The following is a 20,266-nucleotide window of genomic DNA, read 5'->3' on the forward strand; positions in this document are numbered from 1 at the left end:
CTAAAGTCCAAATTTCTAAGTGATTTGTTGCTAATTGTTTGCATTTTTCATCAAGAAATTAGTTTTCTTTATAAATTCATTTAATTTGTAAACCTACATCAACAAAATGTAGTTTTCTGATTACAATGTTCTCGATGACAATTTTTTTTTAAATTCCGATTGGGCTTGGTTCAAAATTGAAAAATTGTTCGCTTGGGGCTAGCTGTAATTGAGGCTATATATACTTTTTGGTTAACTTTATTGTTATTTAATATTTATTTGTATATTAGAGTTTATTGTCATTATATAGGCCCTATTTCATATTGTGTAACATGATTGTATGCCAACATGCTTGGTGAATCAATAAATAATTGAATTGAATTAAGGGGGGGGGGGGGGGGGGGGGTAGTAGTCTGTGATACGCACGGGTTCATTTTGTCATAGGCATACCTTTATTCATTATATCGAGTAGATATCATTCCACCATATTTCAAATCGTGAAGAAAGACAACTCACATTTTTGGTGAATATAAATTTAATATAATTATTCATATGAATTATAATCACAAAATTCTCACGTAGAACACACCGTTAATGATAAGGTGGGTGTAGATAATTTATATATAGGGCCTATAAACACAAACACAGTATAATAGACATGATAAATGACTGTTTCAATCAATAAAAGAGACATATTGTATTCAGTGCGGATGTGTCCAACCAGTTACTGGGACATATTGAGATCGGTTAAATCCCATTAACCGGGATGGTATATACCTCGAAAGTTGATATCAACAGACGCCATGATGTGATACCAGTAAACATCTTGAATATGAATCGAGAACAGGAGTTGATACAGATATTCTGAGGAGAATCTTCCAATCATTGAGTAAGTGATTTACTGTGTATCTTATAGTTAATATGTTGTACGGTGTGACCGTTGAGACGAGCGAAGCCCATTAACATCCTGCAACACGACTTTTATCCGCCTCTTCATTTTAACGCGGGAAATATAACGCGCTTGATGTAAACAGTCTCAAATTGTGACGTCATATTACCGAGCGAAGCTCGGACGGGCCGAAGGCCCGTCCGCGAAGCAAGGCTCTAAAGGTAACACGTATGTAAAAGAAAAAAGTCAAAATCAGCAAAAGAAAAAGAGATAATCTCTATATACGTTCACTGAAATTTTCGTGATCCATATGGGCGCCGCCATTTATTTTTTCATTACCCGCTTCAACAGTTATTCGTGTTTTATTTTGAATGCCAATAATAGAAGACTCTGATGTGCAATTTAAACACTCAGTTTGTTCAAAGTGAATTGTATAATTATCATTGTAACAGGTTTTAGTACATAAATACATATAAAACCGTAATACGACTAAATAGATGAACAAGTTCATGAGTTTCTTTGAATAAGAATATACGATAAAATTACGGTTACTTTTTTACCATTTTGAATTCATTGGTTAATTTTGTTTAGTTTTAACGGCCTTTTTCATTGCATACGGAATGTATTATTGTTGTTTATAATTGTTTGCTTTGAAAAAGAGAAAAAAATCGAGGCTAAATGTGACGTCACGATGCACAGTTTACGTCGCCTTGCGTTTAATTTCCCGCGTTCAATGAATAGGCAGATCCCGTAAAACTATTGTCCCCATATAAATGTAACCGGATGTAATAATAATAACTCCGGTTTCGTGGGTTTTATCTTTATTGTGGTGATGATTGTTGCATGACCCTGAAAATGAATACAATAACAATAACTCTGCATAAGAAGTTTTACAATCAAGGTCCTTATCAAAATATTAAAAGAGAGGTTAAAATACATAGAAATTATGAATTACAATAATTTCTTGAATCAATAATCTTTCCCTAAGCTTAGCATGAATAAGCTTATCATAGTAAAGAGTTTATGATATACACAAACTGAATAAATTCTAAAAAATAGATAATTCATGCTAAACTGCTAAAGTACATGAATTGAACAAAACGAAAACTGACTATAAATGCTTTAACAATTTGCTTGTGAAATACTGAATTTATAGTAAAACATCTCTACAATTAACCTTACCTCCCATGAGGTGCAAAGGTCGGTGCAAACATTAAGAAATCCTCCTACTTTATAGAATGTGTTGATGTTCTAACTATAATAAAATAGGTATTTACTGTAGAGTTATAATTTATTGCATGAATGAATATTTACTCTTACGTATTTATAAAGTGTAATACATTCATTCTCTCCTTTAAAAGTTAAACACATTAATTTGAATCTTATTTAATTATATATCAATTATTTACAGCATTCGTGCAAACTTGCAAAGATCATTCACTCTTCATATTGTCTATCATTCAAACATTCACTCAGACAAGATAAAGTAGTGAAAATAAAGAAATAGTGCATCCTAACTTTAATACTAACCTGCTCAAATACAATAAATCTGCATCCAATAAATCAATCCACTAGTAAAGAACAAACTACTATATGAAACTTTTATCGAACAACCCTTCTGTGCCACTTAAGCATGAAAACAAGAATACCTGTCCTCAAAAGAAATTTCCCTCCTAAAAACCATGTGACCAAGCTAGAGTGATCTATAAATAGTAACAATTATCCTAAAGAAAAACCTGTTCTGCATAGTAAGCAGTAAAATTTAATGAGTAATGAAATAACAAGACAAACACAAGTCATAGTTATAATAATGATTTCAATTAGATAAAACTTTATTCTCATATCAAAATTCAAAACTCTGTAAAGAAATTGAATTAAAGCAATTTATTTTCAATAAATAAAATCCCTGAAATAAAGTATTAAAAACATGTAAAATTCACTCTATTACATACTCCCCTGTGTTGAAAAATGACGTCTCGGCATTTACCTTTTAAACTGCGCAACAATTTTTATTTGTTTGATAGAATTTCAAGAATTGCTCTCCCTGCTTCTTCCTGCAAATTGGAAAGTAAAGAAGAATTTGATGCTAAAGAAGTTATACAAAATACTTTCTTCTCCCAATCTTCTTTCCGAGTAGATGGTACAAGTGTTGCAGATTTATTCAGCAGGAAGTCGCCAGTTTGATAGCGGACAGGTAATTTCCGCTGTCTGGTAGATCTCCTTAGAGGAACTTCTTCGGTCTGTTCTGCTTCTGTCTGAGATGTTGCTGCATCCGGAACTTCTTCCTGAGCAATCTCCGTATCGCTAGCGCTAGCATTCTGAAATGAAACGTTATTAGTCTCATGAGCAATCTCAGAATCATCAGCAATCACTGGACTGCTGTCTTCTTGCTCTACCTGACTAACTATGAATCCCCATGAAGAATCATCTTCTGAGTCACTCTTCCCAGATTCTTCTTGATGAGTATTCTCTGGTCCCTCACTAACTTTTGCTGCTGCAGGCTTAACCCTTGATTTCCTTGGAGCTGGTGTTGGTGCATCATGAATGAAACCCACTGGAAGTAAAAGGTTGCGATGTAGAGTTCGAGTACGTCCTTCGCCATTTTCTCTTCTGACAGTAAAAACAGGAATATCACCATTTGGCTGTGCAATGACTGTGTAAGGCTCCTGCTCCCATCTATCAGCCAACTTGTGCTTACCATCAAAAGCAACTATTTTTACTAGTACTCGATCTCCAACTTTCACCGTTCCACCTCTCACCTTAGTGTTGTAGGTGTCTCTCTGCTTGGTCCTTGCTTTCTCAGATGCTTCTGCTGCTAGTTCGTATGCTTTTTGGATTTTACTTCGCAAGTCAGTTACATACTGAGTAGTAGGTTCCTTCTCATTTTCTCTAAGGCCAAAAGTCATGTCCACGGGCAATCTTGGGATTCTACCAAACATCAGTAAGTATGGCGTTTGTCCAGTGCTCTCGTGGCGAGTGCAATTATAGGCATGTACTAACGGATTGACGTATGCCTTCCAATTAGCCTTCTTGGTGGATGGAAGTGAACCAAGCATATCAAGCAGAGTCCGGTTAAACCTCTCACACATTCCATTACCCATCGCGTGATAACTGGTGGTCCTTGATTTGCTCATCCATGCAATGGTACATAATTCTTTAATCACCTTACTCTCAAAGTTGGCACCTTGGTCAGAATGAATTCTGGCAGGTATTCCGTAATGAACAATAAAATGATTAAAGAATGCTTCTGCAGTTGTCCTTGCTAATTGGTTCCTGGTTGGGATAGCTAATGCATACCTAGTAAAGTGGTCCGTGATCACCAACATGTGTTGATAACCTCCCTTGGATGCTTCCAGAGTCAGGTAATCCATGCATACCAATTCTAGTGGTGCACTGGTCACGATGTTTACTAGAGGAGCTCGTTGATTGGTTGGTGTCTTCCTCCTAGTACATCTTCCACATTCGGTGATCCACGTCTCAACATCACTATGCATTCCAGGCCAATAGAACCTATCTTTAATGAGTGAAAGGGTTCTGTCTTTACCTGGGTGTCCCATGTCATTGTGAAGAGCTTCCATTACAGTTGATGCATGAGCAATGGGTAAAACCAGTTGATGTTTAATTCCTTCATCTGTTGTTGTTACTCGATGCAAAACTCCATCTATTAACCTTAAATTTTGAAATTGTCGCAGTAGGGAGTTAGATCCTATTTCTTTCCTTGAAGGTTTCACATTGGATTGTACATAGTCCTTCATCCTCTTTATATCAGGATCCAGATCCTGTGCTTTACACCAATCAATGATGTTTCCTGTGCTGGTCCCTCGTGGATCTTCATCATCTAATACTATTGATGGTGACAGAGTAAGAGTTTCCACATAGGCTGGTACAGTAGAGTGACAAATGGCTTGTACAGTCTCGATGTTGATAGTTGGCAAACGACTAAGAGCATCAGCATCTGCATTATTCCTTCCAGCTCTATATTTGATGTCAAAGTTGAAGGAAGCAAGAGCTGCTAACCATCGATGTCCAGTCGCATCTAGTTTGGCTGTTGTCAACACATATGTAACTGGATTGTTATCAGTTAAGACTGTAAACTGTTGGCCATAGAGATAGTCTTTAAACTTGTCACAGATTGCCCACTTCAGCGCTAAGAATTCTCTCTTATGTGGAGGATAATTTTTCTCTGATTTGTTGAGTCCTCGACTGGCATAACTAATGACTCGCTTCGCTCCATTCTGTTCCTGATAAAGGACTGCTCCTAGAGAATCACCTGATGCATCTGTATGCAGCTCATAAGGTAAGGTGCTGTCAGCATATCCTAATATCGGTGAAGAAACTAAGTGAGTCTTGAGCGTCTCGAAAGCTTTGTCCTGTTCAAATTCCCAATGCCACTCTTTCTTTAGTTTCTTTCCTTTAGATTTCTTTGAGAGAGGTGATGGCATTAAGTCGGTCAATGGTCTGCTTACTCTGCTAAAGTTCTCTATGAATCGTCTATAATAGCCGACAAAACCAAGAAATCTGCGTACATCCTCTGGTGTTTTGGGTTTTGGCCAGTTTACTACTTTCTCGGTCTTGTCTGGATCTATCTCAATACCTTTCTCCGAAACAATGTGACTAATAAATTTAACTTTCCTTTTGAAAAATTGGCACTTGGATGGAGCAAGTTTAAGTGTGGCCTCCTGTATTTTGTTGAATACAAGCTGTATGTTATGGAGATGTTCCTCAAATGTCTTGCCAAATATGATGACATCGTCTATGAACACACAGCATATTTTCAAGTTGAGGTCAGCTAGAATGTTCTCCATCAATCTCTGATATGTCGCTGGTGAATTTGTAAGTCCAAACGGCATACGATTGTACTCATAAAATCCTAATGGTCCAACGGAGAATGCTGTACGCTCCTTATGGTCCTCTAGAATCTCCACTTGATGGTAGCCGGATTTCATGTCTATGATGGAAAAGAATTTATTTCCCGCTATGCAATCTAAAAGATCTTCGACTCTTGGCAGTGCATAACTGTCCTTCTTGGTCAATCGATTCAGTTGCCTGTAATCGACGCATAGTCGTAGGTTTCCGTTCTTCTTTCTCACGAGTACAACATTAGATGCATATGGAGAATGTGATGGTCGTATGATTCCAATGTCAAGTAGCTGTCTCAGATGTGACCTCACTTCATCGTACATGGATGCAGGAATTTTCCTATACCTCTGTTTGAAAGATGTATCATCCAGCAAGTCTATTCTATGCCTCACTCTTTCTGTATGTCCTACATCCTGATCTCCTTTACTAAAGATATCCGAGAACTGCAATAGTAGATGCTTGCCCTTCTCCAACTGGTCATCTGATAGGTCACTCTCTGTTATGTTAATATCCTCTAATGGGTTGAACATCTCAGATACTTCAGACATTATGGGCTGTTTCTGTATCGTGACTGGTTGGATTTCGCATATAATACCCCTTGATGGAATTGTCAAAGTCCTTGTTGTAGTATTAGCAAGCTTCACAGAGACGATTCCATTGTTCCTGTAGTGATATGGTCTTAGAGCTGGCTCGACATCAAAATCTCTATAGTCTGGTGACAATACAGTTGATTGTAGTAGAGAAGCTGTACATTGGTATGGTAACTCCTTGTCGTAGAAACCTTCAACTTCAGTCACTGAATTCGGTGGTAAAGTTACTCTATAAGAAGTTTTCACTACCGCCAGTCTGTTATCATTCTTCTTAAGTTCCTTTTCTCTGAGTGTCAAACATCTCAATGTCATAAACCAGGGTGTGGTAAGAGAAGCTGTCTGTAGATATCTAACACCATGTTCTTCTTTTAGGTGTTCAATCATTGACTGCAATACATTTGTACCTAACAGTACTGGAATGTGTTGGCTGTATTGAGTATCGGGTACTATCAGCATTATGTTTCTAGTCTCCATGTTACTGTTTCCAGGCGTTTTGATATCTGCCTCAATATATCCCTCATATGGTAACTGTGTACCTCCTGCACACTCAATATCCAAAATCTGATTCAAGTGTCTCATCTCGATAAAGTGTGATAGTTCTTTTGTGTAAAATGATTTGCTAATAGTTGATACTGTTGATCCCGTGTCTAACAGAGCTGTAATTCTCTTTCCTTCTAAGATAATTTCTGTCTCTGTTGGTTTTCCAAACATTCCTGGAGGTATAGATGTGCGTACTTTATTGTTCGTTATAGTGGGACCATTAATCCTTCTACTAAAGCCTAGTACTGGCCCCCTCGTCCAGGCTTCCTCGAGTTTAAAGGCTTCTTTGTATGGTCCAGTCTCACACGACATCCAATCTGAATATGACCTGGCTGCTTATATTTGTAGCAGTAGACAGTGTTGTCACTATTTTCTGCAGCTCCTCCTTGTGATGTGTCTTGCTGTTGATACTGATAATCTGCATTATCTTGTTGCTGTCTAGGTGGTCTGTTTTTTCCTCCTTTTCCTTTGCCTCTATAATTATTTCCTCTGTATTGCTGCTGATGTTCTTGTAACTCGGTGACTTTATGCGTCAGCTGCTGTACCATTCCCTTGAGTTCTGAGATTTCATCTTTATCTGACGTATATGTAGTAATGGCTGCTTTTGCCGTCTTTGGCTTTGCTGGCTTCATGTGATCTTTTTCTAACTGTCGTAACGCAATGCGCAGCTTGTTGAAGTCTTTAATGGTGTCGTATTTGTGTCCACTAATATCCTTCAAGTTATCTCTCAATCCCATCCAAAGCATTCCATGCAACATACTGTTGACTTCTGAATGTTTTACTATTCCTTTTTCTAAGCCTTTTCCAATGATATCCTCTAGCCTGCCACTCCATGCAGAGATATCTTCATCTTCTCTTTGTTTTGCACTGTAGAATTCTGCCATTAATTGTTCCTTATTGTCCACACTACCATAAACACTGTCCAAAGTTTCTAAGATTTCACTTAATGGCTTGTCCAGTCCTTGATATATCAACATACGGGCTGCTGATCCTGTCAAAGAACGACGTATTGCGAATTCCTTCTGCTCTTTGGTGTAACCTGAATCTCTCAACACCATCTTCACTTCGTAACGCCAAATGTCATAAGCCACTTCTCCTTTGTTATCACCACCAGAAAAAGTTCTAACCTTTGGGGGGTATGGAGATAAAGTAACAGCTTTAGTCTTTGGTATTGCTCCTGTTCCATCTGTTGGAAGACTGATTGCTGGAACTTTCGGTTTGACATCAGGTTGACCTTTCGAATGCTCAATGTAATCCTTAATCCATTTATCCAATTCAACTGGGTTATCTCCCTTTGGATTCAATCCCATAGCCTTAAATGTTTTCAGCATCTGGTCATACATAATTATGTCCAAAGGTTGCGTCGTAGTAGGACTCGTTGGTTGCTTTGTTATCGGCTTTTCTCCTCCTTCAGCCATGATGGACTCCGTACAATGATCCAAATTTCAACAAATGAAAATAGAGTACAATGTATAAATTCAGAACAACAAAATATTTACAAGATATTTACACTAAACACCATTCAAACATTTATCAATAGTTCTGAATAATCAAATATGTATACAACACAAAGACAAAAAAAATAAGCTTACCTAGTCAAAAGGATCTCTGCTGTCCTGCTACACTTCGATTGTATATACAGGTACACGTCAAATATGCCGGTATACAAACGCGAATGCAAGCCACGAACAATTATAGACTTGAAGTTTGATATAAGTGTATCGGTACTAGGTTTAAGATTTCAGAAAATAATTTTAAACTAAATGACTAAGTTGGTCACTCTGGTCTAACCTTGAATAGAAATCCACAAAATACACTATATCCTAAGACCAAATATACTCTAAACACCAACTAATCAAAGTTTCACCTGGCAATATAGACCAATACTAAAACTAGACACTAAATAAATTCCCTAACACAAACCACAAAGTTTTGTTTTGGATTGGCAGATTACAGGAAAGTAAGGAAGGAATAGGTGTGCATGGGTAGGATTAGATGAACAAACTGTTATTTCTGAAATGCATGCAATTTACTAAACCACTTTCACATCTCAATCATAACCAAGTTTTATTTATTTTTGCTGGGAGTTTTAAGTTTATCTTATATCCAAAATAGATTTTATGAAAGTTTAAATGTAAACAAAATTGATTTAAATTAAATGTATAAAATGTTTACTTTTAAAATGATATGCAAACTGTGTTTCCTAATATGAAATGTTCAATCTAATTTCTTTGAAAGCAAAACCAAAAAAAATGAAGAAAAGAAAAAAAATAACACACAAAAATATACAAGATATGTATGCAACTACACTTGTTTACCTTGTTTATATTAACTACCCTTACTTCCGGATCCGGTAACCTTGACCTTGTAGTAAGTGTATGTCTGTTGGTGTAGTAAGGTATCAAAGAGAAATACAAGTAATATATATCACAAAAGTATCAAGTTCAAATCGATAATCAAAGCACTGACAAAATATGAAACAAAATAAATTGTTCAGGAAATGAATCAAAAATATTCACATTCACCAAAACGATAATTGTAAATAAATTCTAATGTAAACTATGTTCAAAGACACTACAAATTTGTTGTTTACCACAACGGCAATAACACAACTAATGCAATGTTTTTTAGAACTGAAGAAATGTCAGCTTGCAAGCTAGTACATACGTTGCCGTAGCATAAACTAATCACATAAAAATCAATAAGTCTACGGTTGTTTGTTTGTTTAATTTCCAAACCTGTCTTCTGATGAAGTATGAAACTGTCAACACGTTTTGTCCCAAATCACAACCGGAAGTGTACACTGAATAGAAGTCCTCGACACTGAACCGTGGAACAGCTATTTCCGGAATGCGTAGAGGGCGTTGTTACATCAAATGCACAATATTCACGTTGGGCGCCATTGTAACCGGATGTAATAATAATAACTCCGGTTTCGTGGGTTTTATCTTTATTGTGGTGATGATTGTTGCATGACCCTGAAAATGAATACAATAACAATAACTCTGCATAAGAAGTTTTACAATCAAGGCCCTTATCAAAATATTAAAAGAGAGGTTAAAATACATAGATATTATGAATTACAATAATTTCTTGAATCAATAATCTTTCCCTAAGCTTAGCATGAATAAGCTTATCATAGTAAAGAGTTTATGATATACACAAACTGAATAAATTCTAAAAAATAGATAATTCATGCTAAACTGCTAAAGTACATGAATTGAACAAAACGAAAACTGACTATAAATGCTTTAACAATTTGCTTGTGAAATACTGAATTTATAGTAAAACATCTCTACAATTAACCTTACCTCCCATGAGGTGCAAAGGTCGGTGCAAACATTAAGAAATCCTCCTACTTTATAGAATGTGTTGATGTTCTAACTATAATAAAATAGGTATTTACTGTAGAGTTATAATTTATTGCATGAATGAATATTTACTCTTACGTATTTATAAAGTGTAATACATTCATTCTCTCCTTTAAAAGTTAAACACATTAACTTGAATCTTATTTAATTATATATCAATTATTTACAGCATTCGTGCAAACTTGCAAAGATCATTCACTCTTCATATTGTCTATCATTCAAACATTCACTCAGACAAGATAAAGTAGTGAAAATAAAGAAATAGTGCATCCTAACTTTAATACTAACCTGCTCAAATACAATAAATCTGCATCCAATAAATCAATCCACTAGTAAAGAACAAACTACTATATGAAACTTTTATCGAACAACCCTTCTGTGCCACTTAAGCATTCAAAAGAAATTTCCCTCCTAAAAACCATGTGACCAAGCTAGAGTGATCTATAAATAGTAACAATTATCCTAAAGAAAAACCTGTTCTGCATGGTAAGCAGTAAAATTTAATAAGTAATGAAATAACAAGACAAACACAAGTCATAGTTATAATAATGATTTCAATTAGATAAAACTTTATTCTCATATCAAAATTCAAAACTCTGTAAAGAAATTGAATTAAAGCAATTTATTTTCAATAAATAAAATCCCTGAAATAAAGTATTAAAAACATGTAAAATTCACTCTATTACATAAACCCCTTTAATACTTAGATGTTACTGAGTGTTTAGCGTAAGGAAAATTTCATTCAAAATATATATTTTTAAATGAATCATAATCTACCGTACTTAAAGGAATTATGATTACTACTTGGGACACTCCAATGACTAGCTGCAATAATGTAGCCCTCTCTGATTTTTTTTTTTTTTTTTTTTTTTTTTAGGGAGAGGGCTACAACTCTTTAGGATCTCCGTAATGGTGCAAATGCGGGAGTGATTCACTCCCGCAACATTTGCGCTCATTCTAAACATTTCCTGACTTTCTTTACGTAAATGAAATGATATTCTATGTTTCTTAATCAATATATAAATTTAGTACCTACAACTTTAGATTTGTGAGGCTCTATTCTACCGTTTTCAACAATTTCGATAAATCCCAGTTTCTCGATTCATATTTGTGCGCCATGTTTGATGTACTGAAGTTTCAACTTCCGGTTGTCAAGTCATTTGCATACGCCATATAAGGTGGTATTTACATCAATGGACAAGTATGGAGGCGAAAGCTATTTCGTCGGTATTGAGAAGGTTTGAATTGAATATCAAGTTAAAAACCGAACAGCAGAGTGTAAATTCTTTCTGCAACAATATGATTTTCCTTCCTTTGTCGAAGTGGCTCGAATAACTACATTTTCGCGCTGATTGTCAATGTTTAGGCTTTTCATTAGATCCACCTACGAGATCTCGCGATAACAAGCATGGCGGAGCAGACGAAGAATTTTGCATGCTGCACATTATATTTAATGAAAAACACCTTTATTAGACATGCCCGAGCACAAAGTTGGTGCTCCTTTTGGTGTAAACAACATTTGGGACTAATACACAGAGTTTATTATCGGTTATTCATAAAATTATTTTGCACCATTACGGAGATTCTATGGAATTGTAGCCCTATCCCGAAAACGTCAGAATAAAAAAAAAATTGGATTGGGCTACATTATTGCAGCTATCCAATGACCATTACATTCTTCGCTCGGTCCAACGGTCACACCGTATACATATTAGCTGCAATGTTTTTTTCTTCTTCTCTCGAACCAAGCAAAAACAAAATGTTTGAAGCTATGAGAAAGCTTGTATGGAATTTAAAAACGTTTATGGTACTTTCTAAACAATCTAATTATTTTAATTGCGGGTTTGTCAATGAGGTATACCGCAGTGACGGCGACATTTTTTCGGAAGCATTATGGGTGATACTCATCTTTTTTCGGCTGATGAAGAGCAAATCACGTGACTCATATGTGTAATCATTGGAGCGAGCTCGTCGCGTCGCTTCGCGACGCGAGCTTCGCTCGCTATAAACTCTCTAATATATTGTTCAAAACGAAACTGACCATCGCTCATTCAGGGATCGAAATTAACTTTTTTCACTACTAGCAAATTTTAGCTTGTGGATTATTTTCCAACTAGCAAAATTGAGCTTTTACTAGCATTTTTCAATCGATTGCTGTTTTACAGGAATTTAAGAAAACAAGCATGTATCTATATCAAAATATAGGGAAAATCTTTAAAAAATCTTCTTTAAAGTGCAATGATAAAAATAATATTGAGAATTCTTTCATTTAAATTGTAATGAATTATCAGACAACATACATGTATCATTGGTGCATGATGAGGGTCATAGGGTACACTTGTGCGGCGAACTCGCTGTCCAGAGATCTACCACCTATTTACAACATCATGTGGTTTGAAATCTTGAAGACTGTTTGCGTCAATTCAAACTATATCTTCAAAACTTTTGGAAATTTCGTCTAAAAAATTCTAGTTGAAAAAAACCCCGCGAACTCTTAAGTGTTTGACTATAGACTACAGAAGGACACTGCGTGAAGAGTGACACTAACACTTCCATGTGTTGTTTCATGTAAACACGGACGACATCAACATGCTTGCTATTTAAATCAGACGTCTCTGAGACGCCCGAAGTGTGCATGAAGTAGGCCATCTTCGACATCACTGACTGAGATGACCTTGGCCTTAGTTATTTATTCGATGGAATAAACGGAATAAACTGTAATATTAAAGATCTGAGAATCAAATAACATGATTATGCCCTTCTAGTTGCATTATCGTAGCCATCGCGGATTTTTTCTTTCTTATACATTTGGACAGGACCATATATCTATAGGCACTTAAAAAAAAAATGAAGAGAGAGGGGAAAAGGCCGAAAAACAAACAAATAATTAGGCCTATTTCAGTAATAATTATGCTATTTTTTGTTTACTTTCTACTCGGGTTATATTTGCAAAACTGAATAGTTTATTCAGTAAATGGTGTTTTTTAATAAATGGTTGATTATTTTTTTTATTTAAATGCTTATGATTTGAACCCAGATGTCCAGTTAGAAAAGTTAAACTGCATTATGATCAGGGATGTGACTTCCAGAATCTCAATTTTGTCACTCCATCAATGCATATATGTTATTAAAATGGATTGAAGATCTTGTCTTGGCAATGAAGTTAATTTGTACGTAAAGTCTGGTCAGCATGATATTAACAGTTGTACATCAAATATTGCATTTATTAGCCCAATGGGCTATAACGCAACATTGATTATTTCTCGGCTTTGAAAATTGGTGGCCCCAGGTGTCGGGCGACGGTAATTACATGTACACACCCCTGAATGATTCCTCCTATGTTAAGACACCTTGCAAACTTGTATATAGGACGGCCAATGGTATCTCGTAATTATTTACAATTTTATATCTTTTTCAGAATGTTTTTCATGATAGTCGTGAAGATACAGAAGTTGTGATGGTGTGTTGATAGGCTGTCTTCAACTTGCCATATCTGAGAGTTCCAACATGCAGGCCTGGATTAATGTGTATAAATCACTAATGAAGTTACTTAGTGTTATTTAGTTTTTAAAAAAGAATGACATTTCAATTTATACACACTTGCCAAGTGAATCTGATGAGACTGCTACATGTATTTGTGAGTAAAGGCACTGTCTTAACCGAAAAACTATTTACAGTTTATCACAACAAATGGATGGGACAGTAGAGTTGTTGCGGACAATATGTGATTGTGATGACCAAGTACTGAACAAGTGGAAGATTAGAAGAAGGTCCAGAATTCAATTATGTTTTTGATTCTAAGGCGCAGACAGCATGGAGATAGTCCTATTCTCCCATTCATCTATGATGGAGAAACTTGTGTAAATGTTTACAGTGTTCTCCCTAATAATTAAGTGCCCACAAGTCTGTATTAATTTATCAGAATATAAAGTCCTTAAAAGTACTGACTTTAAAATTCATGTAGATTGTCTCCAGATTTTTCTGAGGAAAAGTGCATAGTTTACATGTGTGAATTTTGAATATATTTCATTCTTGTCTGCAAATGTTGCCGAAACCTGTTATTGATGCACAATGCACATAGTCATGTTATGCAAATGATAGACCTCCTTTTTAATTACATGTCCTTAAGATCATGTCAACTCCTTTGTCTTAATTGTATATACAATTCTAGCATTTATAGCATCATTTGTATAGCAATTGCTAGTTTAAGGATTTTATTTTTTAAAAACTTTCATTTGACATGATTGATCTAAAACGACCAAAATTCACAAATCTATTTAAATCACAACCTGACCTTAGGCCAGAAAAGTGCCACAGTGGGTTAATATTTTTCTCTTGGATCTTGAAAGAAATTCTTTATGCAGCAGTTTCCAAATAAAATGTACTCTCATGGCCAGGGTGGGACTTCACCGAGAACTTTTTAACATTGCACAATGCAATATTTGTGGATTAGAAGCTGTTGCAGTTTCTTTAAGTTTTCTCTCACATCTTGTTATAATTATATGTGTGCCAGAAGTGTGCAGCAAGAGCGTGCCGCAAGTTTGCCGCAACCTGTGTGCCAGAGGAAAAATTTGCATACGAAAAGTATACTTGGGGCAAATATGCCGCACACTGTGTGCCAGAAGTGTGTGCCGCAAGCTTGCTGTAAACTGTGTGCCAGAGGAAAAATTTGCATACGAAAAGTATACTTGCGGCAAATATGCCGCACACTGTGTGCCAGAAGTGTGCAGCAAGTGTGTGCCGCAAGTTTGCTGCAAACTGTGTGCCAGAGGAAAAATTTGCATACGAAAAGTATACTTGCGGCAAATATGCCGCACACTGTGCCAGAAGTGTGCAGCAAGTGTGTGTCGCAACTGTGCCACAAACTGTGTGCCAGAGGAAAAATTTGCATACGAAAAGTATACTTGCGGCAAATGTGCCGCAACTAGTTGCGGCAAACTTGCTGCAAATGCGCTGCAAATTTGCAGCAACTGTGTGCCAGAGGGCTTATATTTTGGTAAGGGTAAAGTACAAAACCCAAGGTTGTCCATAAACAAGCTATACATATATATATCAATTTGAAATTTGAAGAAAACAATACAAAATATTTTTCTTTATCGTGTAATGTAAATCAGAAAATATACGACATACATATGTACATCACAAGCAAAGATTTGTCTTAGCAGTGTAAGACAGAAAAATCTTGTATGGCTGTCTCACATGGGTTGAGTTGGTCTCACACTAGTGATTATGTGAGAAAGATGTATATTGCCTTATACTGGCATGAGACTCACTATTGGGAGTTCAATGAATATATAATCAATTGAAATAGAGTCTGTATATTGATGAAGCAAACTAAAGGCCAATTTCATTTGTCCAAAACTGGTGTACACTGGTGTAAAACAACGCATTGAAAAATAAAATAAACTGTCGAAAACAAAAATATGGCAGAACATGTTATTTTCATTCTTGCCACTTTTATAATATATTCAAATCATCCAAATCCTTGACATAATTCACAAAGATCCCATAAAAGCATGAACATGATACATGCATGCAAACTATATAAACGGTGAAGCTGTTATGCATGAATTCTCATATTTTCAGTTGATGTTAATTTGTTAATCACCTAATATACCCTGACAAACTAGACAGTGATTCCTTAAATTTATATTCCCAGAACTTAGGGTATACTCTGTTCTCAATAACTATACAAGAGATCCTTTATATGCAATCTTTTTAAGATGATTGTACGTACATGTATATCATTTGGATGTGCAGAACGATACTAGTCTTTTAGTCTGAATGTGCATGCATTGGATTTTGGTACACTAACTTGGGAATCAGTCTAAATTTTTTGTTGTTCTTTGAGATTGTTTAATACTCATATTGTATAGGCATTTATTAAGACTTGTAATTTTGAAGATTTTTATTTTTTCAAGATATTTTTAAGATATTTATTAACTGATTTGCATGTTCAAAATGACCAATCTGCACATGCATGCATTTCATTTTGATTGGATTTAATACTAAAATGTCTGTAACTTTCTTATGAACTAGTTCTAATTGTAACGGGGACCGTTACATATGTTCCCCAAACCTCCCCCAATTAAAAAGTGATGTCCTTGTGATTCTATAGCAAAAAATCATTTTATTTTAGCCTTTAATTACATATAGTACGTTCAATATGGTCATTGCAGTACCAAGAAATGAAATAAAGCGTTGCACGTGCATACACGTGCACGCGTGTATGATTCCGAATTTTTGTTGATGTCGTTCAACAGGCATTTGTATCATATACCCACAGTATGAATGTCATAACATTTCCACCACATATAAGGAAGTTATAGCGATTTTAAAATCGTCCAATCAGAATTCCGCACACGTGCATGCACGTGTTGAGCAGTAATTCTAACCACAGTAATTTATAAGGAGTACCAAGACACATCTAAACCCCTAATATCAATAGAATTTGATGAAAAACAAAAACGTTATTGTCCTTTAAAAACTGAACATTTGAAAAACGTTGCACGCGCATGCGCGTGTTAGTTGGCATTTTTTATTACACCAATATATAGATACACATATTGTCTACGTATGCTGTGAATATCATCTCATTCGCTTCATAAATAAGATAGTTACAAACGTTTTAGTACTATCCAATCAAAATGAAGCGCACGTGCATGCGCGTGCAAATTGATAATTTTGACCATGAAAATCAGTTAAGGGTCTCAATATCTACCTATGATATGAATATCAAGCCATTTCAATGAACAACAAAAACGTTAGACTGATTCCAAAGTTAGTGTACAAATTTTGTAATGCACGTGCATGCGCATGCGTGCGTGTGAAGACAAAATAACTATAATTTTTCATATCTACGAATGATATACTATCATCCTATTCAGGTTTCATATCGATCCCTTTACTATTCTGATTTTCCATTTTTTGTACCAAAATTGCAGTGCACGTGCGCGCGCATGCAGACAAAATGACTATCACTATGCACATCTACAAACGCTATACTATTATCCTGGAAAGTTTCATATCGATCCCTTTTGTAGTTTTTGAGAACACTACCGGACAAAAAAGTACCGGAGAAAAAGAATAATAAAAATAACTAGATGCGATCTCGTTGTGAGCAACAAGTGGGTCTTCCGTCCAATTTTAGATGTGATGAGATAAGAATTTGACTGGGATTTTCGTTTATAAATAATGATACAAATATATTATCTAGACGTACAATTTAGCTTCGGTAATGTTTTACAAATATTGATCATTTAAGTGTTATAAATTAAAGACTCTCTGCCCCTCTCGGCCACTAATTAAAGGGGTCAGCCTTTTTTGGAGAAAAAAGTTAATAATGTTATTTACTGCGATACAAATTCGACTGATCAGGCGAGTCATGTCGCCCGGAGGCCTATTTTTTTAATATCATTTTAGATATATCTCGCAAAACTGAACAAATTTTGTTCTACATATCTTATCAAAACTTTCTTGAGAAAAAAAATATTGATTGCGACATTTATCAGACTGTTAAGGCGAGTCATTAGGCCCGTGGGCCTTTTTCTTGATATCGTTTGAAAGATCTTGCAAAACTGAACAACTTTTGTTCTACATGTCTTATCAAAAGTTTCTCCAGAAAAAAGCTATTGATTGTGACACTAATCAAACTCTTCGGGCGAGCCATGAGGCCCGTTCGCCTTTTTCATGATGTTGTTCGAAAAATCTTGCAAAACTAAACAACTTTTGTTCTAGATGTGTTATTAAAAGTTTCTTGACAAAAATGTTATAGCTTGCAACAATAACCCAACTGTTCAGGTGAGCCATGAGACCTGCAGGCCTATTTCTTAAGATCGTTAGTTAACGCTTGCGAAACTGAACAACTTTTGTTTTACATGTCTTATCAAAAGTTTCTCGAGAAAAAAGTTATTGATTGTGAAACTAATTAAACTCTCCAGGCAAGCCATGAGGCCCGTTCGCCTTTTTCATGATGTTGTTCGAAAAATCTTGCAAAACTGAACAACTTTTGTTCTAGATGTCTTATTAAAAGTTTTTTGATAAAAATGTTATAGACTGCAACAATAACCCAACTGTTCAGGTGAGCCATGAGACCCGCAGGCCTATTTGTTAACATTGTTAGTTAATGCTTACGAAACTGAACAACTTTTGTTGTACATGTCTTGTCAAAAGTTTCTCGAGAAAAAAGTTATTAATGTTATTAATTGTGATACAAATTCGACTGTTCAGGCGAGCCATGACGCCCGGAGGCCTATTTTTTCATATCATTAGATAGATCTTAAAAAACTGAACAACTTTTATTCTACATGTCTTATCAAAAGTTTCGTGAGAAAAAAGTAAATCATTGTAACAGAAATTCAATGGTTCAGGCGAGCCATGAGGCCCATGGGCCCATTTCTTGATATGGCACGAAAGATCTCAATAAACTGTACAAATTTTGTTATATATGTCTAAACAAAATATTTACGAGTAAAAAGTTCTGATTTAAAACGTGGAAAAAAATTGGGCACTTTTCTAAACTCCATTTTTGATCCCTACCGAGCTTCCATACTAGGCACTTCCGGAAATTTATAAAACCCAGGTGCACAACTACAACATTTCGTCTAACATCACTGAAAATTTCAGCACTCTAGCTTTTATCGTTTTTGAGTTTTTGTCTGGACAAAATGGTCATCTGAAAATCGATAAAAGGGGGATAACTTCCGACCGGAAGTGATTTTTCAAAAATTGAAAAGGCGGTACAAACTTCAAATGACAACACATCAATCCCGAAAATTTGAAGCAAATCAATCCAGTCATCTCCGAGAAATCTTCTGCACAAAAATCGGTAAGGAGAAAAAAAAAGAATAATAATAATAACTAGATTCGATCTCGTTGCGAGCAACGAGTGGGTCTTCCGTCCAAATTTAGATGTGATTAGATAAGAATTTGATTGACATTTTCGTTCATAAATAATGATACAAATATATTGTCTAGACGTACAATTTAGCTTTGGTAATGTTTTACAAATATTGATCATTTAAATGTTATAAATTAAAGACTCTCTCTACCTCTCGGCAACTAATTAAAGGGGTCAGCTTTTTTTCGAGAAAAAAGTTAATAATCTTATTTACTGCGATACAGATTCATCTGATCAGGCGAGTCATGCCGCCCGGAGGCCTATTTTTTTTTTAATATCATTCTAGATATATCTTGCAAAACTGAACAAATTTTTTTCTACATGTCCTATGGAAATTTTCTTAAGAAAAAAATTATTGATTGCGACATTTATCAGACTGTTAAGGCGAGTCATAAGGCCCGTGGGCCTTTTTCTTGATATTGTTTGAAATATCTTGCAAACCTGAACAACTTTTGGTCTACATGTTTTATCAAAAGTTTCTCCAGAAAAAAGCTATTGATTGTGACACTAATCAAACTCTTCAGGCGAGCCATGAGGCCTGTTCACCTTTTTCATGATGTTGTTTGAAACATCTTGCAAAACTGAACAACTTTTGCTCTAGATGTCTCATTAAAAGTTTCTTGACTAAAATGTTATAGATTACAACAATAACCCAACTGTTCAGGTGAGCCATGAGACCCGCAGGCCTTATTCTTAACATCGTTACTAACGCTTGCGAATCTGAACAACTTTTGTTCTACATGTCTTATCAAAAGTTTCTCGAGAAAAAAGTTATTAATGTTATTAGTTGTGATACAAATTCGACTGTTCAGGCGAGCCATGACGCCCTGAGGCCTAGTTTTTGATATCATTAGATAGATCTTGCAAACCTGAACAACTTTTATTCTACATGTCTTATCAAAAGTTTTTCGAAAAAAAAGTTATTGATTGTGACACTACTCAAACTATTCAGGCGAGCCATGAGGCCCGTTCGCCTTTTTCATGACGTTCTTTGAAACATCTTGCAAAACTGAACAACTTTTGCTCTAGATGTCTCATTAAAAGTTTCTTGACTAAAATGTTATAGATTGCAACAATAACCCAACTGTTCAGGTGAGCCATGAGATCCACAGGCCTTATTCTTAACATCGTTAGTTAA

The sequence above is a fragment of the Ostrea edulis genome, chromosome 2 (genome assembly GCF_947568905.1).
Source record: "Ostrea edulis chromosome 2, xbOstEdul1.1, whole genome shotgun sequence".
In the NCBI taxonomy this organism is placed as follows: Eukaryota; Metazoa; Mollusca; class Bivalvia; order Ostreida; family Ostreidae; genus Ostrea; species Ostrea edulis.